The 22193-nt window shown below is 42.9% G+C and overlaps 1 protein-coding gene across 8 annotated transcripts in view; it reads right to left on the reverse strand.

The window, feature by feature from the left end:
• Positions 1–22193, reverse strand: part of SIL1 (SIL1 nucleotide exchange factor) — a 313671-nt gene that overhangs the window by 253363 nt on the left and 38115 nt on the right. The window contains exon 1 of one of the 8 annotated variants that reach the window (XM_082382074.1): positions 10178–10291. The exons of 5 other annotated variants lie outside the window; for them this stretch is intronic. The gene's annotated coding sequence lies outside the window, so the exon portion shown is untranslated. Of the gene's footprint in view, positions 1–10077; positions 10292–22193 lie in introns of those variants that run through there. 2 more of the 8 variants (XM_082382076.1, XM_082382072.1) reach the window with 2 other exon arrangements.

Genomic DNA, 22193 nt, shown 5'->3' on the forward strand with positions numbered 1-22193 from the left:
GATATTTATAGGACATTCCATCCAAAAACAGATTAGGGCTTCCTTGGTGGCGCAGTGGTTAAGAATACGCCTGCCAATGCAGGGGACATGGGTTCGAGCCCCGGCCCGGGAAGATCCCACATGCTGCAGAGCAACTAAGCCCATTGTGACAACTTCGAGCCTGTGCTCTGGAGCCCATGAGCCACAACTACTGAGCCCACATGCCACAACTACTGAAGCCTGTGCGCCTAGAGCCCATGCTCCACAACAAGAGAAGACACCACAACGAGAAGCCCACGCACCGCAACGAAGAGTAACCCCTGCTCGCCACAACTAGAGAAAGCCCTCGTGCAGCAACGAAGACCCAGCGCAGCCAAAAATAAATAAATGAATAAATTTATTTTAAAAAACAGCAGATTACACTTTCTTCTCAAGTGCACATGGAACATTCTCCAGGATAGATCACATCTTAGGGCACAAATCAAGCCTCAGTAAATTTAAGAAAACTGAAATCATATCAAGCATCATTTCTGACCACAACACTATGAGACTAGAAATCAATTACAGGGAAAAAAACATAAAAAACACAAACACATGGAGGATAAACAATACATTACTAAATAACCAAGACATCACCGAAGAAATCAAAGAGGAAATCAAAAAATACCTAGAGACAAATTACAACAAAAACACGATGATCCAAAAACTATTCGATGCAGCAAAAGCAGTTCTAAGAGGGAAGTTTATAGCAATACAAGCCTACCTCAAGAAACAAGAAAAATCTCAAATAAACAATCTAAACTTACACCTAAAGGAACTAGAGAAAGAAGAACAAACAAAACCCAAAGTTAGCAGAAGGAAAGAAATCATAAAGATCAAAGCAGAAATAAATGAAATAGAAACAAAGAAAACAATAGCAAAGATCAATAAAATTAAAAGCTGGGTCTTTGAGAAGATAAACAAAATGGATAAACCATTAGCCAGACTCATCAAGAAAAAGAGGGAGAGGACTCAAATCAATAAAATTAGAAATGAAAAAGGAGAAGTTACAACAGACACCGCAGAAATACAAACCATCCTAAGAGACAACTACAAGCACCTCTATGCCAATAAAATGGACAATCTGGAAGAAATGGACAAATTCTTAGAGAGGTATAGCCTTCCAAGACTGAACCAGGAAGAAATAGAAAATATGAACAGGGCTTCCCTGGTGGCGCAGTGGTTAAGAATCTGCCTGCCAATGCAGGGGACACAGGTTCGAGCCCTGGTCTGGGAAGATCCCACATGCCACAGAGCGGCTGGGCCCGTGAGCCACAACTACTGAGCCTGCATGTCTGGAGCCTGTGCTCCGCAACAGGAGAGGCCGCGATAGTGAGAGGCCCGCGCACCGTGATGAAGAGTGGCCCCCACTTGCCGCAACTGGAGAAAGCCCTCGCACAGAAACGAAGACACAACACAGCCAAAAATAAATAAATAAATAAATTTATTAAAAAAAAGAAAATATGAACAGACCAATCACAAGTAATGAAACTGAAACTGTGATTTAAAATCTTCCAACAAACACAAGTCCAGGACCAGATGGCTTCACAGGTGAATTGTATCAAACATTTAGAAAAGAGCTAACACCTATCCTTCTCAAACTCTTCCAAAATATATGAGAGGGAGGAACACTCCCAAACTCATTCTATGAGGCCACCATCACCCTGGTACCAAAACCAGACAAAGATACTACCAAAAAAAAAATTACAGACCAATATCACTGGTGAATATAGATGCAAAAATCCTCAACAAAATACTAGCAAACAGAATCCAACAATACATTAAAAGGATCATACACCACGATCAAGTGGGATTTATCCCAGGGATGCAAGGATTCTTCAGTATATGCAAATCAATCAATGTGATACACCATATTAACAAATTGAAGAATAAAAATCATATGATTATCTCAATAGATGCAGAAAAAGCTTTTGACAAAATTCAACACCCATTTATGATAAAAACTCTCCAGAAAGTGGGCATAGAGGGAACCTACCTCAACATAATAAAGGCCATATATGACAAAACCACAGCAAACATCATTCTCAATGGTGAAAAACTGAAAGCCTTTCCTCTAAGATCAGGAACAAGACAAGGATGTCCACTCTCGCCACTATTATTCAACATAGTTTTGGAAGTCCTAGCCACGGCAATCAGAGAAGAAAAAGAAATAAAAGGAATACAAATTGGAAAAGAAGAAGTAAAACTGTCACTGTTTGCAGATGACATGATACTATACATAGAGAATCCTAAAGATGTCACCAGAAAACTACTAGAGCTAATCAATGAATTTGGTAAAGTTGCAGGATACAAAATTAATGCACAGAAATTATTGCATTCCTATACACTAATGATGAAAAATCTGAAAGAGAAATTAAGAAAACACTCCCATTTACCACTGCAACAAAAAGAATAAAATACCTAGGAATAAACCTACCTAGGGAGACAAAAGACCTGTATGCAGAAAACTATAAGATACTGATGAATGAAATTAAAGATGATACAACAGATGGAGAGATATACCATGTTCTTGGATTAGAAGAATCAATATTGTGAAAATGACTCTACTACCCAAAGCAATCTACAGATTCAATGTAATCCCTATCAAATTACCAATGGCATTTTTTACAGAACTAGAACAAAAAATCTTAAAAATTTGTATGGAGACACAAAAGACCCCGACTAGCCAAAGCCGTCTTGAGGGGAAAAAAACGGAGATGGAGGAATCAGACTCCCTGACTTCAGACTATACTTGAGAGCTACAGTAATCAAGGCAGTATGGTACTGGCACAGTAACAGAAATATAGATCAATGGAACAGGATAGAAAGCCCAGAGATAAACCCACACATATATGGTCAACTAATCTATGACAAAGGAGACAAAGATATACAATGGAGAAAAGACAGTCTCTTCAATAAGTGTTGCTGGGAAAACTGGACAGTTACATGTAAAAGAATGAAATTAAAACACTCCCTAACACCATACACAAAAATAAACTCAAAATGGATTAAAGACCTAAATGTAAGACCGGACACTATAAAACTCTTAGAGGAAACCATAGGAACAACACTCTGACATAAATCACAGCAAGATCTTTTTGATCCACCTCCTAGAGTAATGGAAATAAAAACAAAAATAAACAAATGAGACCTAATGAAACGTAAAAGCTTTTGCAAAGCAAAGGAAACTACAAACAAGATGAAAAGACAACCCTCAGAATGGGAGAAAATATTTGCAAACGAATCAATGGACAAAGGATTAATCTCCAAAATATATAAACAGCTCATGCAGCTCAATATTAAAAAAACAAACAACCCAATCAAAAAATGGGCAGAAGACCTAAATAGACATTTCTCCAAAGAAGACATACAGATGGCCAAGAAGCACATGAAAAGCTGCTCAACATCACTAATTATTAGAGAAATGAAAATCAAAACTACAATGAGGTATCACCTCACACCAGTTAGAATGGGCATCATCAGAAAATCTACAAACAACAAATGCTGGAGAGGGTGTGGAAAAAAGGGAACCCTCCTGCACTGCTGGTGGGAATGTAAATTGATACAGCCACTATGGAGAACAGTATGGAGGTTCCTTAAAAAACTAAAAATAAAATTACCATATGACCCAACAATCCCACTACTGGGCATATACCCAGAGAAAACCATAATTCAAAAAGACACATGCAGGGGCTTCCCTGGTGGCACAGTGGTTGAGAGTCTGCCTGCTAATGCAGGGGACACGGGTTCGACCCCTGGTCTGGGAGGATCCCACATGCCACGGAGCAACTGGGCCCGTGAGCCACAACTACTGAGCCTGCGCGTCTGTAGCCTGTGCTCCGCAACAAGAGAGGCCGCGATAGTGAGAGGCCCGCACACCACGATGAAGAGTGGCCCCCACTTGCCACAACTAGAGAAAGCCCTCGCACAGAAACGAAGACCCAACACAGCCAAAAATAAAAAATATAAAAATAAATAAACAAACAAATAAATAAGTAAAAAGACACATGCATCCCAATGTTCATTGCAGCACTATTTACAATAGCCAGGTCATGGAAGCAACCTAAATACCCACCGACAGACAAATGGATTAAGAAGATGTGGTACACATATACAATGGAATATTACTCATGTTAATGCATATGTGTGGAACCTAGAAAAATGGTACAGATGAACTGGTTTGCAGGGCAGAAATAGAGACATAGATGTAGAGAAATAGAGACACAGATGTAGAGAACAAACATATGGACACCAAGGGGGGAAACTGGCGTGGGGGGTGGTGGTGGTGGGATGAATTGGGAGATTGGGATTGACATATATACATTAATATACATTAATATGTATAAAATGGATAACCAATAAGAACCTGCTGTATAAAAAAATAAATAAAATTCAAAAATTCAAAAAAAAATGCTTTCAGTCACGACAGCCAGCAATCGGACCCCATAAACATACCCCTTCCCATTTCTGTGTAGATATGACATGTGACATGGGCTAAACATCAGACACTACCCAAAGGCTCCAATTTCTAGACCAGGAACACCTGGGCTCAGCTGTGAGCAAGGCCAAGGAGCCACCAGAGAAGCAAATGTAAACAATAAATTCAATTCCTGCCTCTTTGGAGAAGTCCAAGTAAAAATATCCCTCCTACCTCCACCCATATTCCATTTCTTTCCAAATCTCTTAACATCATTAGGCTTTGAGGCAGACAGTATAGAATAACTTCAGAAAGGGACAAACAACTTCTGCTCTGAATTATTAAGAACATCAATAAGCAAAAAATAAACATCATTCTTACTAATCCTCATGCTTACAAACATCTAATGGCCAAGGAGTTTACTGGACCTGCTACATCCATTTGTTTATACCCTGTACATATCATGCTCAGTGATTAGAAACAGCTCTGCTGGTTGGAAAATGGAATAAAGACAAATCCACAGCTGTGACCCTCCTAAAAGCCAGCTAGCTCCAATCTTTCCATGACAGCCATTAGCTAGAGCCAGCCATCCCATAAGAGGCCCAAACAGGAGAGGGTAACAAAGGCACTATCCCTAAGGCATCTCCAACATGTAAGAGGTCACTCAGTGACCTCTTCAACAGCAGGAACTCTCTTTTCATAACATTTTTCATTGGGCTTGGCACCTAGCAGGGCCTTGAGAAAATAAGTTGAATGGTTGATTATCCTGCTGATGATCGCAGACTCTTGAGGAGTGGGGATGGGCAGCAGAGTCAACAAAAATAGCTTTAGAATCAGAACTGGATTTAAAGACTGACTACACCAAACTTTTTGACCTTGACCAAATCACTTAACCTCACTAAGCTTCAGTTACTTCATCTGTAAAATGGGGATGATACCAACTATCTTACAAGGTTGATGTGAGGACTGAATAAGATAATATTCTCCTGCTTTCACTAGTTTGGTGTTTGAGGTGTTGAAAAAGCTCATGGTAACAGCTGCAATTTCTAGATAGAAAACAAGCCTTGATGACTGTATTAGTGAGACAATATAGGATAAGACCATGCATTCTCAATAAGGGCAAAATCACCCCCAAAGGGGTGAAAATTGATTCTTGGGGAAGAAAAAATCTTAGATATTACAAAAGTTTGTGGCCCTCCAAAGAGCCACAGTACATAAACAGATACACAGTACATCTATGGTATTAAAATTCCACTGACTGGAGGCAGGGGGGCAATTAGGGAAAAAAATGTCTCAAAAGGTGCTAATGAAAAAAGGTTGAGAAACACTTGATTAGATGTCCAAAGGGACAACCCAGTTCCTCAAGAACCTGGTCATACTGGCACCCTAATCTTGCACTTCCGGCCTCCAGAACTGTGGGAAATAAGTGTTTGTTACTTAAACCACCCAATCTATGGTATTCTGTTATAGCAGCCCATAACTGACTAAGTCACTTCTCAATGCCTCAAATAGTGCCTAGGACACTATTAGAAGATTGAGGGCAGACATGGCCAGCCAACATAACCACACCCTTGTCTATCAGTCTGGGCTAAACATAGTTCAGTTGCTCCTGGATTCTATCTCCAAAGTAGAAAATTGCACAAGTGAGGATGTTTACAGGTTTACACAAGTTTACAGGTGTAAACTCTTCACAAATCAGGAAAATTCTGACAGGTTCTTCACATGTGTCCTGAGCAGCTTTTATGAGGTTTTTATCCCAAAGACAAACTCAATTACTGTTGAAGCTAGTAATCAGGGGTTACCGACAGCCCCACCTGAATGACAACAGGCTATCCTCCTCCCCTACTCAGCAGTAAAACCCTTGGTGAAAGTAAAGAAAGAAAAGAAACGGGCAGGATATTCCTTCCTTATAATTAAAATAAGAAGCTCTATGTTATGGAAGACTAAGGCTTGCAGCTTAAAGCCGACTCAGAGAAGGATAAAGCATTCATCCTTGCTCAGAAAGAGAAAAGATTAGCTCCACAAGGACAGGTCTCCAAATTGACACCAAATCCAGGCATTAGAGATTCCTGTGCTACAGAGCGTGATCTAAGCACCAGCTGAGGCCCCAGAGAAAAATCCCCAGGAATCCACAACCAAGGGGCTGGCACTGTAAGAATGTTCAGATTAGCTCTCCTGAAAAGAGGCTTACTCCAAGAAACTGGCAGATGGCCTCCGCAGCACAGCTTCACTCAGGAAAGGATAGAAAATGAATGAAAAATAGAACTACCATACGACCCAGCAATCCCACTACTGGGCATACACCCTGAGAAAACCATAATTCAAAAAGAGTCATGTACCACAATGTTCATTGCAGCTCTATTTACAATAGCCAGGACATGGAAGCAACCTAAGTGTCCATCGACAGATGAATGGATAAAGATGTGGCACATATATACAATGGAATATTACTCAGCCATAAAAAGAAATGAAATTGAGTTATTTGTAGTGAGGTGGATGGACCTAGAGTCTGTCATACAGATTGAAGTAAGTCAGAAAGAGAAAAACAAATACCAAATTGGGAGATTGGGATCGACATGTATACACTGATGTGTATAAAATGGATGACTAATAAGAAGCTGCTGTATAAAAAAATAAATTAAATAAAATTCAAAAAAAAAAAAAAAACCCTATCATGAGTACCATTAACTGAGACCACTCCCTGGCTCTACATTTCCTAAACTATAAAATGGGTGTAAGAATATCTACACCCCATAAAAAAAAGAAAAAAAAATACCGTATGCTAAAAAATATATAGGAATCCAAAAAAAAAAAAAATGGTTCTGAAGAACCTAGGGGCAGGACAAGAAGAAAGACGGAGACATACAGAATGGACTTGAGGACATGGGGAGGGGGAAGGGTAAGCTGGGACGAAGTGAGAGAGTGGCATGGACATATATACACTACCAAATGTAAAACAGCTAGTGGGAAGCAGCTGCATAGCACAGGGAGATCAACTCTATGCTTTGTAACCACCTAGAGGGGTGGGATGGGGGGGTGGGATAGGGAGGGTGGGAGGGAGTGGATATGGGGATATATGTATATGTATAACTGATTCACTTTGTTATACAGCAGAAACTAACACACCATTGTAAAGCAATCATACTCCAATAAAGATGTTAAAAAAAAAAAAAAGAAAATGAATCAAGAAAAAGACAGGAGGCAGGATGAGAAGGTCAGAGCATGAATCCACAAACATAAATGAAATGACAATTAGAAGGCATCCACCTATTTGGAAAAAGGCACAACTTGCCTTTACAAACGCCCCTGTCTTTCAGAATATTCTCATTTATAGCAAATCTTCATTCTTTGAGGGTGAAAACAGTTATTGCATTCCTATGTCCCAAGAGCTTTCATATGTACTACCTCATTTAACCACTCTTTAAAATATTATTCCCATTTTTATCCCATTTTTGTCCAAGGTCATATGGCTAATAAGAAATAGATTCAGAATCAAAACTCATGTTCAGGGAATTCCCTGGCAGTCCAGTGGTTAGGACTCTGCCCTTTCACTGCCGAGGGCCTGGGTGCAATCCCTGGTACGGGAACTAAGACCCCACAAGCCTCGTCGCGTGGCCAAAAAAAAAAAAAAAACTTATGTTCACCACTAGGTCCACTTCAAATGAACTGTTAATTCACCTGAAGTCAAGGGACAAGATTGCTTACCCATGCCATTTGGGGTTTAAAAAAAAAAAAAAAAGTATGGTATCATGTACTAATGAAACTGATCTCTCATATGGTTCAAAAATGTCTCTGTCAGAGTTGGATTTTCAAAACTACTTTGTACAAAGGCCATATCAAAAAAAAATTTTTTTTATATGGGAATTCCCTGGCAGTCCAGTGTTTAAGACTCCACACTTCCAATGCAGGGGACACAGGTTTGATCCCTGGTCGGGAAACTAAAATCCCATATGCCGTGTGGTGCAGCCAAAAAAAACAAAAACAAAAAACAAAGGCCATATCACTTAAGTGATGCCACCCTCAACCCCCTCCACTTGCACCTACACATACCGTTCTAAAGGAGAACAAAACTCAGTGAGAATTAAGTTCTGGCATGTTTATTTCAAACCCTTTTTTTTAACTTTCAGTTTCACTTCATTATCCTTTTCTCCTGTCAATGAAACACACCAGGGCTCAAAATTGGTCTCTGCAGAGAAGTAACAGCTGGTATTCAAAGACAGCAGGAAAGGTGAAGAAAGCAGGAATCAGAGGACAAGGCAATTTCTCATTCCTGAGCTACCACATCCCTACTAACATACTCCCCATTCCCATCGTCTGTAAAATGGGGGCAGTAAGTCTTTTCTGTTGCCAATTTCATCAGAACAGCACATGTATTAATTAGCTGGTAAAATTCACCAAACACCCAAAAGAAAGGTAAAAATAAATCTGGTGTGGCAACACCTTTAAAACCCAAGGGCCACGTTCTCAACTGAAGCCACAGACCAAGTCCTGATCCATTTTAAACAAACATCAATCCTAATATCCTCACGTCCTGACTCCCATCAAAATCCTATCCAATCTCCAAATCTGGCTATAGTTTTATCATAAAAGAAAAGAGCTTGGATGGGTTGGGAGCTAAAAAGACACATAGATACAAAACACATCTTTCACACTGTCAAAACAAACACTGTGTTTATAAAAATCAATTTCTTCTCTTAGCAAACATGGAGGATTCATTCTTTGCCTACCTACCTAGTCTGGGTTTAATCTAACCCCCTCAATCCCCCAAAGCAGTTTGCCTTTTTGTTTTGTTTTATTTAGGCCGGAAAGCCAGCTGGACTTGAATCGAGGCCAAGCATTTAAAAATATTAGAAAATTGATCTTACATATGAATCATATTTTTTAAATTATTATTATTTTTTAAGGCATCAAACAGCCCTCTAGCTCCTCTAGTGCAAAGGAAGCCTCCACTGGCCTCTTAGGTGTTGGGCATTTCCTGACTCCTTGTTTTTCCCACTTGGGGCTCATATTTCAAATGATTTTCTCCTGCCTCCTGTAGCAGAGAATTTCAAAGCGAGGATTTCCAGACCACCTAAATCAGAACCACCTGGGAAGGATTGCAGGTGCCCATGCCCCACTTTACCCAAAATTCCTGTAAGTAAAACCCAGGGATATGCACAACCTTCTGGGTGATTTGAAACACACCAAAGTCTCTAACCCCTACTTTAAAGGCAAGTATTTCATCTACCAGGGCAAAGGATAACACAAGACAGGAGTGGAAATACGACGCGGGTAAGGCTCAATTCCACATGGTGAAGAGACACCAGAATGTCAACACTGGAGCAGCTGGACAAATGCAGAAATTGAGGCCGGGAAAAGGGAACAGGGAAGGGAACTAAAACAGATGCGAAGCCAAACGCCCGTCTCGGACCCCCATTGCCTCATCTCCTGGACTTTAAGCAGGGTTACGGGAGACGTTTTGAGTGGGAAAAGTAGAGAAGGCAGCCTTGGGCTGAGAAGCCAGGTCTGCGGAAACTAGTGAGGAGCCCAGAGCCCCCCTGTACGTCCCGCTTCGCAGACACCAGGGGGGCGACATGTAGGGGCCCCACAACACTGCTGGGAAGGCGCCGGGGCCTCTGGCGGGAGGCCCTCACCGCCCCTACCTTCGGCTTCCAGCCCGGCAGCCGAGGGGCAGACACAACCCCCACAATTCCAGGCGGCCGCAGCGGCAACCAGCTCCCCGTACGCAGACGCAGCGGCCACCGTCAGAAGCCGTGAGCGCGCGGCTATTATGTCACTCGCCTCCTCGCCCAACTGTCGTCTTCCAGACAGCGTACAGCCACCTCACTCCCTTTCCCGCACTCGGAGTTGTCAGCCCCACCCATCCCGGCTTCTGTTAAGTCCCGCCCCCTAGCGTCTATCTCAGCAAACCTCCTGGAACTTATTTACCCCAGTATCCCTCCGCCAGCGTGAGGTACCCGCGGGCCTGGTTTTGCTCCTAAACCAGAACTTAACTTCTTTCTAGCGGAAGGATTATCAGAAAGAAGTCAGAGGAGGACTTCTCTGGTGGTCCAAGGGTTAAGACTCCGGGCTTCCACTGCAGGGTGTAAGGGTGCGATTCCTGGTTGGGGAACTAAGATTCCCACAAGACGCATAGCGTGGCCAAAAAGAAACCAGAGGTGGTAGGGAGTAAAAAATCAAACTGGTGTGACTCAGTTGGGATAAAGCAGTAAGGAGTCTGAAGCAATAAACAGTCCTTAGAAAATTTATGCAGAATAGGGCACCTGCAAGTCACCTACTTTATATACTTATGTAATGTGTGAATTGACAACGACCAATTATTTTAAAAATAAAAGTCACCAGCAGCTCTAATTCCGTTTTACCACTGAATATCTTATTTATATACGCCAGGTGTTGCGTATACATTATATTTACTTCTTATAACTTTTTTTTTTTTTTTTGCGTTGTATCTGTGGCTGAACGCGGGCTTTCTCTAGTTGCGGCGAGCGGGGGCTACTCTTCGTTGCAGTGCACGGGCTTTTCGTTGCGGTGGCTTCTCTCGTTGTGGAGCATGGACTCTAGGCGTGCGGGCTTCAGTAGTTGTGGCTCGCAGGCTCTAGGGCGCAGGCTCAGTTGTTGTGGCGCACGGGCTTAGTTGCTCTGCGGCATGTGGGATCTTCCCGGACCAGGGCTCGAACCCGTGTCCCCTGCATTGGCAGGCGGATTCTTAACCACTGCGCCACCAGGGAAGCCCCTCATAACTTCTTAAGATCAGAACTGTCACCCCCTTTTTATAGATGGGGAAGCTGTGGCTCAAAAGAGGTTGAAAGACTTACACAAGTTCATACAGTCCGAAAGTGCTATAACTGGGAATTTAAGTCAGAGAAAGGATAATCTAAACAATAATAGCAAACAATCAACCTATCTGTGGAGTTCCTTTCCCTTTTCCATGTATTATGTGAGCTTCTAGCAGTTAATCTACTTTCTTGATTATGTTTACTTCAAGCAGATGGAAGATTGACTTCACAACCATGAACAAACTTTGGTTAGTAGCCTGGGAAGAGAGAACAAGCCCCTAGGCTTCAGTGAGTAGTGCCACTTTATTAGAAAAACCTACATAAGATAACTTCCCGGGGACTGGGTGGGAAAGGACAGAGAACAGCTCACTTTTCCCATGGAACACCCAGGAGGCTGGTGAGAATAGCTGGGCCCAGGAATAATTCTAGTTTGTGTCACTGCCTAGTACCATGAGGACAGATAATAAATGTTCAACAAGTATTTACTGCATCAGTGATACATTGCAGAGTGAACATATAAATTACAATTGAGCCTGACACAAGTTATAAAAAAGATATTAGTAAAGTACTACAAGAGTAAGATGCTTAAAAATAGAATAACTCAAATCTCAGAATTCATACATAAATGCATGAGCCAAGAGAAGAGTCCAGCTGGACACAGAGCTGCCAACACTCACAGGAGCCTGCCTTCCTTCTTGGGACAGATCTAACCAGCTCAAATATGTGCAGAAGGAAAATTCTGTGTCCCCCCAATCCCCAAACCTCTAAAAGCCCTGATTGAGAACCCCTTCCCAGGGGAACTAGCTCCAAGCTCAAGCCTACTGAGCTGCTAAAATCAGAGTGCAGGGCTGGGCCTAAGCAGATTGCCTCTACTCTCGTGGCCCCCAAACAAGGAGGACCACTGTAAAGGTGGAAAGTTTGAAATCCAGGGATCAGATTGGGTGGTGGGATCACGTTGATCTCTTCTGTTTCCCTATATTACTCTTGGAATTGAGCGGAAATAAGTTTTAAATTTTCTTTTCAATAAGTAAACAACAACTAAAAAGCCTTCTGTCCCTTACAGCTCTGTTGGAGAGCTTCCAAATTCCCTCTTCCACTCCCCAGAAGAGCAAAACCTTGGAAAGGTAAAGAGCCAGGGGAACCACCTTCAACCTTGCCACCATCAATTAAAGGAAACCACAGCACCCACCCCCAGAGCCCTGGCTAAGCAGAGATTTATATGATCAATCTGGCCTACCTCAACAAGCAAAATGTGTGAATAGATCATTTCTCCTCTGATCAAACTTTCTCAATTAATCTCCGACAAGCCTGATACCCAGTTGTGTGAAAGCATTCCTGGCATCAGGAATTGGCTCCCTGCTCTCTCTGGATGGCCCTAAAATGTTGAATGTGGGGAGCCGGAGCCCTAGCTCTCTGTCTCACCACCCTATTGTCCTGCCCCCTCCTCTCTGTGTACCCCCCAATCCCAGCTCTCACCATACACTTTATTTTTTTTTATTTATTTAATTTATTTATTTATTTGGTTGCACCAGGTCTTAGTTGCAGCAGGTGGGCTCCTTTAGTTGTGGCTTGAGGGCTCCTTAGTTGCAGCTCGCTAACTCCTTAGTTGCAGCACCTGGGCTCCTTAGTTGCAGCAGGTGGGCTCCTTAGCTGTGGCATACAAACTCTTAGTTGCGACATGCATGTGGGATCTAGTTCCCTGGCCAGGGATCGAACCCCGGCCCCCTGCATTGGGAGCACAGAGTCTTAACCACTGCGCCACCAGGGAAGTCCCTCACCATACACTTTAAATCCTGCTGCCAGGAATCACTTCTGAACTCCAGACATTTTATTTACTTGAACATGAGTACCAAGCTACATGCGGTAAGGATACATCTCTGATACTATCCCACCTGTTCTTACCCTCAAAGAGCTCAGAGTCAGATGAGAGACACAGAAATGTAAACAGATCAAATCAACACAGTCCAGCAAGGGCCATAAAACAGAAATATTAACAAAGAGCTATAAGTTCACACTGCTGTCTATCTTTCCAGATCCCTTACGTGAATAAAACTTTTTCACATTCATCATCTTGTTTGCTTCAGACAGCCCTATGAGGCAGATGGGGCCAATTTTTATCCCCATTTTACAAATAAAAGAAAAACTCTTCTCTCTGAACTCTTCAGAGCTGTGCTGTCCAACACAGTAGCCTATAGCCACATGCAGTATTTAGATTTAAATTAATTAAAATTAAATAAAATTTTAAGTTCAGTTCCTTAGTCACACCAGTCACATTTCAAGTGCTCAAGAGCCACATGTGGCTAATGTCTACCATATTGGACAGTGCAGATTATGAAACATTTCCATCATCGCTAAAAGCTCTGTTGGAAAACAGTGCTTTAGAGGTCCTGAGAGGCTGAGAGTCAGTGCAAGGGCAGGAGTGTGAAGCTAGAGAGAGCTCTCTGCATTCCCAGAAAAGCTAAATCGAGCTGCCAACATGGAAGAAGCAAGAAGCTGAGAGTGAGAAGCTGAGGGGCACTGCCGAGGAGACCAAGAGGAACTGGCCATCTGAACCAGGGTCCTCTACTACCTGTGCTGCACTCAGATGCAGTAGGTGGCAGCAGCTAAGGCAGGGCAAAGACGAGATGACCTCTGCCCTGGGACCAGGCACACTTGAGCCCATCAGCAGCTTCCTTGGTGCCAGTCAGGAATTCTAGGTCTCTCTATCCCAGGAGACATCAACGACCCGTGTCTGTGCTTTGCTCAGGTGCATTTCTGAAGGCCTCAGTAGCAGAAAAGGAAAATTTAAAAAACAGTGTTTTCAGCCCCTGTGAAAGGGATGTGAGGCCTCTGGATGGCAGCCTCCCACCTGGTAGAAGCCTTTGGCATCTCCAGGGGGTTTTGGCCAGAAAAAGGTAAGTAAATTTAAGCTGCACTTGCTTTCAGCTAAACAGGCCTCTCTGGTTCAAAGGGAAAGCACGCAAAAGAAGAGACTCAGAAGACAGACAAGATTCAAAGGGTTCTCACCAAACAGCTCCCACTGAGGCCAAAGCTAAACCCCAAGAACCATGATTCTGTCTCCAGAAACACCTTCAACCACACACCTACTCATGTACATAGCCATTTGACACAAACGTACTGCCTATGGGCACGCGCAAAGGCACTGAATCACAGGAACACACACACAGAGCAGACACAGCTACAGCCGCATAACAAAGCATCCACAGTCATTTATTTAGCAATTTGGGCAGGGCTTGGCAGGGAAGAATAGACTCTGCTCTGTGCACTGTCCACTGGCGTGGCTCAACTAAGGCGTGGTTCTCACTCACATGGCTGGCAGTTGACGCTGGCTGTCAGTTGGGACCTCAGCTGGGGCTGTCAGCCAAGACACTGACAAGTGGCCTCTCCCAGTATCTGCTTGGCCTCCTCACAACTTAGTGGCTGGTTTCCAAGAATGAGCATCCCAAGAGAACCAAGCATTAAGGTGCATGGTATTTTCATGATCTAGCCTCAGAAGTCACGTAGCATTATTTCTGCCATACTCTATTGGTTGAACCCTTCTCTCCTCTGACATTGTCCCTAATAAAGGTCCCCAAGCACCAAAGCTTTGGGAGATCACATGTGGAGAATAAGGCTTGCCACGTGGCATGTCACAGGACGTTGGATCATCAAATCCAATATCGTTGTCAGCAGAGAGCCTAGAATTGGGGTTGTAGAGCAGTGTAAGAACAGGCTTTGAAATTGGACAGACGTTTTAAGTCCTGACTGCCCCTCACTAGCTAAGCAAGTTGCTTTAACCTTAACCAATGTTAGAGGTGTGTTTCCTTATTTGTAAAACGGAGATAATATTAGTACTCACCTCAGTAATTGTTATGGAGATTAAATGGGATAATATGTATAAGGCATTCAGCCCGGTGCCTGGCACAGTAAGTGCTGAATAGTTCTTAGCTATTACTATTCTTTTCCATGCCTGTTGGCTACACAGATGTTGTGCTAGAAGCTGGGCAAAGTTAAATCACACACATATACACATGTGGGTACTTATAGACTCACACAGGGGATCCGGCTTTATATCCTTACTTATATTCTAAGTAATTATCCCACTCTCAGACGTACACATATTACACACATATTATACATCATGCCCAGACTCTATAGGAGCTTTTGCGGAAAGGTTGGAAGAAGAGGTATTACTAAGGCAGACAAATCCTCCTTCCAGTCAAAAATGAGACACAAAAAAATGAAAGGTATGGCAGTGTCTCTGGGACAGAGGATTTCAAGGAGGTTCTTCTGGGGAAAAGAATACTGCATTTTCTGAGCTGGGTTAGAGTGACAAGTTGAATGGTTTTTCTCAGCAGTGTCTTTATTAGTCCATATGTTGGAGCACACAACAGGCCAGCTCAGGTGTCAAGGGGCTGGTCACATGCAACTAATCATTCTTATTTGTTTACCTAGTGTGGCTTCCCATTTCCCCATAGCCTCTGCAGAGATGCCCAGGGTGGGAGGCATTGGCACCAAGATCATCATGGAATTATGAGACCCATCGAACCATCATTAGAGCCACTGTGGGGAAATAAATCTTCCCTGGCTAGAACTGGACTGCACAGCCATGGGAACCCTCCTAATGTGTGTTCCTTAGGAACTGGCAGGGGTAAGAGCTGAAGAGTGGGGTAAGGTTAAGGGGTCCTTCTCCAGGGCTGGGGATCTAGGGGCTCTGGCCTTGTCCACTCCTCATCCTGGGGAACAATGATAATAATGACAACCTAATGTTAAACAGAACTTTACAGTTTATATCACTTTCTTGCATTCATTATACCATTTAATTCTCATAGGAATCCTGTGAGATGCAGGATACATTGTCCATCATTAACCAAAAAGGAAACTGAAGTTCAAATACTCTGAGAGATGCGGCATGGTAGAGATGACCCATGGTAGCCCCAAAATGGAACATGTGGAATGGAGTGCTTCTAAGAGTCCAGTTAGACCTCAGCTTTGATCTATCTGCAAATCTGATATTTTCATATTACAAATAGGTCAGATTTTATCTACCAGAGTATATCCATTAGTTAACAAATTTATTGAGTTCATAAGCCAGGTGGTATGCTAAGAGCTGGCAATATATGGTGAGTGAGCTGACTTAGTCCTCAAGTAAATTAAAGAAAGCCTCAACTTTTCTGCACTCCTGTCATTGACAGGTGGGTTATATTTCCCCTCCCTTTGAATCTGGGTTGGCCTGTGACTGCTTTGACCAATGGAGTACAGAAGAAGTGACACTCCTCAATTATAAACCCCATCTTTCAGAGTTTCCATTTTGGTTTTTTGGATACCTGAGCCACTCTTTAATAAGTCCAATCACTCTGAGGGAGGGACAGTATGGCAAGGGGCCCAGCTGAGCCCAGGCTTCCAGCTGACTTGCCAAGGTACCAGACATGTGAGTGAAGCCTTCTTGGACCCTCTAGACCAGACCAATTTCTAGCTGAGTGCCGATGAGCGGTGCCAGTCAATATCACATAGAGCAGAAGAATCATCCAACTAAACCTTTCCTGAAGTCCTGTTGCACAAAATCATGAGATGTAACAAAATGGTTGTTTTGGCAAACCTCTTCTATAAAGGGCCAGATAGTAAATACTTTAGGCTTTGCGGGCCATGTACCATCTCTGTCACATATTGTTCTTGTTTAGGGGGTTTCTTTTACAACCCCTTAAAAATGTGAAAAAAAAAATTCTTAGTTTTTCAGTTATATAAAAACAGGTGAAAAAAAAAAAAAAAAAAAACAGGTGAGGGACTTCCCTGGTGGTGCAGTGGTTAAGAATCCACCTGCCAATGCAGAGGACACGGGTTCGAGCCCTGGTCCTGGAAGATCCCACATGCCACGGAGCAACTCAGCCCACAACTCAGGAGTTGTGCACCACAACTACTGAGCCTGCACTCTAGAGCCTGTGAGCCGCAACTACTGAAGCCCATGTGCCACAACTACTGAAGCCCATGTGCCTAGAACCCGTGCTCCGCAACAAGAGAAGCCACCTCAATGAGAAGCCTGTGCACCGCAACAAAGAGTAGCCCCCACTCGCCGCAACTAGAGAAAGCCCGTGCAGCAACGAAGACCCAATGCAGCCAAAAATTAATTAATTAATTAATTAATTTAAAAACAACAGCAACAACCAAAAAAACAGGTGGTAGGCTGGATCTGGCACATGGGTCCTACTATGCCAACCTCTGCTTTAGGCCACTAAGGTTTGGGGTAGTTTGTTACCTAGAAATAGCTAACCAGAACAGCCCCTTCCTTCATGAAGCTAGAAGATTGAGGAAGACAACATAAAACAAAAAAACAATTACTAGTTAATCAAATTGCTACATATGCTCCAAATGCCATGGGACTTTAACAGCACTGATGGCTCCAGGAAAGGACTCCCCCAAAAGGTAACATTTAGACTGAGACTTGAAGGATGACTATAAGTTTGCAGGTGAAAAGAAACAAAGAAGAGTATAGTGGGCCCACCATTTTGGTGAACCATTTTGGTTCAGTGTGGGACTCTCTGAAGGGCAATACTAGTTCCAGAGCTCTCTCTTGGATTGGTGAAGGACTTCTTCCTCCACCCAATCTTCTTCTGCCTCCTTCCTTTAATAGGTATTGTTCCCTATGAACATCTGGAACCCTGAACTCAGTCTCAGTTCCTGCCTCTGGAAAACCCAACCCATGACACTTGCTAAAACAAAAAGGGAATTTATTGACTCACGTACGTGGAGAGTCTACAGGCAGAGTCCTGAGTGTCAAGCAGAGGTAGATTTAGAGCTCCAACTAGGGTGACCAACATGGGACACAGGACTTTCAGTTCTAAAACCAGGAAGGTCACAGACAAACTCCAATGTATAACCAGGTCTTGATATCTCTCCATGGCTTGGCTCTACTATCACCTGGGTGGGATAATTCAGTCTCAGGCTCTACACAAAGCAAGACAGGTCAGCAGGTTCAGACCCTGTATTCTCTCAAGTTGGAGACCTGCAAGAAGGAAACTAATTTGCTACCCTTATAGCTCTAAATAATTGGATTGAGTCATATTGGCTCTCATTGGCCTGCTTGAGTCATGTACCCTTATTTTATTTTTTTTTTAATAAGGTTTATTTATTTATTTATTTATTTATTTATTTATTTATTTATTTATTTATTTATTTATTTTTGGCTGTGTTGGGTCTTCGTTTCTGTGCGAGGGCTTTCTCTAGTTGTGGCAAGTGGGGGCCACTCTTCATCGCGGTGCGCGGGCCTCTCACTATCGCAGCCTCTCTTGTTGCGGAGCACAGGCTCCAGACGCGCAGGCTCAGTAGTTGTGGCGCACGGGCCTAGTTGCTCCATGGCATGTGGGATCTTCCCAGACCAGGGCTCGAACCCGTGTCCCCTGCATTGGCAGGCAGATTCTCAACCACTGCGCCACCAGGGAAGCCCCCCTTATTTTTTAAGTTTAGTGTTTTTTGTTTTTGGGGGGTTTTTTTTGGCTGCACCGCGTGGCATGAGGAACTTCCCCAACCAGGGATGGAACCTGCACCCCCAGCAGTGGAAGGGCGTAGTGTTAACCACTGGACCACCAGGGAAGTCCCAAGTTTAGTTTTTTTTAATTGACATAATTCACTTACTAAAAATTCATCCTTTTAAAGTATGAAATTCAGTAGTTTTTAGCGTACTCACAATGTTGTACAATTATCACCACTATCTAATTCCAAAACATTTTCAGCACCTCAAAGAGAAACCCCAAACCCATTAGCAATCATCCCCATTCTCCCTTCCTCCAATCCCTGGCAGTCACTAGTGTACTTTCCATCCCTGTAGATTTGCCTATTCTGCATATTTCATATAAATGGAATCATATAACATATGGCCTATCTTCTTTCACTTAGCACAATGTTTTCAAGTTTCATCCATGTTGTAGCATGAATTAGTACTTCATTCCTTTTTATGGCTGAATAATATTACCCTTGTATGAATATACCAACATTTTGTTTATCCACTCATCACATTATGGACATTTGGGTTGTTTCCGTTTTTCATTGTTATGAATAATGCTGCTATGAACATTCCTATACAAGTTTTTATTTGAAGACCTGTTTTAAATTCCCTTGGGTATACACCTAGGAGTAGAATTGCTGGGTCATATGGTAACTCCATGTATGGCCCCATTTTTTAAGCAATCACTGTGGCCTGGAGGATGGAATCGTCTGATTGGTTTAAACCTAAGTCACAGGCTCTACTCCTGGTGCTGAGGGTGGAGTCAGTTTCACTAGAACAACACGGACTGAGGAGAGAATGATGTTTCACCAGAAGGAAATGTGGAACAGCTAGCAGATGCAGGGTGAATGGACTCTAGGCAGCAAATCCACAGATGACCACTGCAAATAACTACTTTTACTGAATGCTTACTATGACCCAGGCACTATGCTAAGTACATGCATTATCTCATTTAACCCTGCTAGCAACTTAATGAGGTTTCTACTCTTATTCCTATTTTACAGATGAGGAAACTGAGCCTCAGAAAAGTTGAGTAAGTTGCCCAAGTTTGTGTATCCGGGAGGTGGGAATTTGAACCCAGGTCTGCTTGCAAAGCAAAGTGTCAGAGAAAAAACAGATTTTGAGTTATTTCAAAGTGTATCTACTAGAGGCTCTTTTATTTCACTTGCCCAACATTGTTATAATCATTGTAGAAGAGTCTGTGTAACCAAAAATTTCCTTTTACATCAGGAACAGGGAAGAACAGGTTTTATAATGAAAAAAATCACAGTTGACATTTTTTTCCTTTAGATTTCCAAGTAAGCTTCCAACTTAGTGAGATACTGCATCATTGGCATTGAAATTAAGCAGCTATATTTCTCAGAAAGCCCCCATGCTTCTTGTAACCAACCATCTTTTTCAAATAGGTCTAGCAGAAATTCAGCTAAATTTCTCTTGTCATGAGATTAGGAAATGCAGAACACCACATCATGCTCTTAACCTCCCTCAGACATGATTTACAAGAGCTCTTATCACAGGCTCTTCTGCAGTCCTCATGGTGAGGACCTGAGGCCAGGGATTTCTGACTCTCTGCTCCAGTAGACCAGAGCTTGGGCAGTGTGAGATGGGTGGGACAGAAGATGTGAGGTTGCCAAAGAGTTGAAAGGGTATAAGGAGTTGCATTTCATTGCCCCCACACCCTCTGCCGAATCCAAAAGGCTAGTCTTTGGAATATCATGGAAGAATAACTTCATATTAAGCTGCATACTGTATTAAGCTTCATACTAAGCTTCAGGCTTACAGCACCACACTGACATTTAAGAGACTTCTTCCCACCACCTCCTCCTCCCCAGTGTACACACATCCCCACCAAAGCAACTTGCATCCTAAGCCCTTAAAAGATTTACTGCCAGTATCACAGACAAATTAGTGAATGCCCCAGCAGTTGTTTCCAAAGACAGGACAATCATTTGCATGAGGAGTTGCATGCCATCTGCATTATATTTGCAAGTAATTTTCATATCATGTCTGCTCTGTCAGAATGTACATAAATCCTTTATACTTTTGCTTTTTTATTTTCTAAAAAGGACTACGCCTCCACATCCTGCCCAGACTGTCTGGTAAAATTACCAGTTGAGTATTCCTAGCTTGCTTGTGAAGAGCCTCACATGCCATGCTAAGGAGATCTCAAACTGTAGCGAATCCCCAAGGATATCAGAAACCAGTTTGAGATGCTTCCTTCATTCATTTATTCAACAAATCTTTACTGAACACCTACAATGTGCCAGACACTGTTCTGGGTGCTGAGGATATATCTTTGAACAATGAGATAAAAATAATTACAGCATTAAAAATTAAATGCTGGGGACTTCCCTGGTGGCATAGTGGTTAAGAATCTGCCTGCCAGTGCAGGGGACATGGATTCGAGCCCTGCTCTGGGAAGATCCCACATGCCCAGAGCAACTAAGCCCGTGCGCCACAACTACTGAGCCTGCGCTCTAGAGACCATGAGCCACAACTACTGAGCCTGTGTGCCACAACTACTGAAGCCCACACACCTAGAGCCCGTGCTCCACAACAAGAGAAGCCACTGCAATGAGAAGCCCATGCACTGCAATGAAGAGTAGCCCCCACTCACCACAACTAGAGAAAGCCTGCACACAGCAACGAAGACCCAATGCAAATTAATTAATTAATTAAATTTTTAAAAAATTAAATGCTGGCATTTCAGAAGATCACTTCTCACCAACCCAATCAATAAATACAAGTGCAAACCAACACTAAAATCTCAAAGTGTTTGGCTATAAGGTAGTCATCTGGGTATTACAGACTACGCTTACATTTTTAAAAATTAATCCTGAAATTAAATAATACATTTCTTTTCTTAATATTTATTTATTTATTCATTTATTTGGCAGCATCGGGTCTCAGTTGTGGCATGCGGGATCTTCGTTGCGGCATGCGGGATCTTTCATTGCAGCACCGGGCTCAATAGTTGTGGCATGCTGGCTCTCTAGTTGTGGCGCGCAAGCTTTAGAGCACGCGGGCTTAGTTGCCCGTGGCACGTGGGATCTTAGTTCCCTGACCAGGGATCAAACCCGTGTCCCCTGCATTGGAAGGCAGATTCTCAATCACTGGACCACCAGGGAAGTCCCAAATAATACATTTCTTAAAGGGTACTGAAGACCCCTGAGAATACATCCACAGTGATCCATGAGCCCCAGGTTTGAAAAACACTAACTAGAGAGTCATTAAAAGATTTAAGCAGGGGACTTCCCTGGTAGTACAGTGGCTAAGACTCCATGCTCACAATGCAGGGGTCCCAGTTCAATCCCTGGTCTGGGAACTAGATCCCACATTCCGCAACTAAGAGTTCGCATGCTGCAACTAAAGATTCCACGTGCCAGAACTAAAAGATCCCACATGCCGCAACTAAAAATTCCGCACGCCACTAAAGATCCCACAAGCAGCAACGAAGATCCCTCGAGCCGCAATTAAGACCCGGTGCAGCCAAATAATTAAAGAA

This window comes from Balaenoptera borealis (genome assembly GCF_965194805.1).
Source record: "Balaenoptera borealis genome assembly, chromosome: 2".
Taxonomy (NCBI): Eukaryota; Metazoa; Chordata; class Mammalia; order Artiodactyla; family Balaenopteridae; genus Balaenoptera; species Balaenoptera borealis.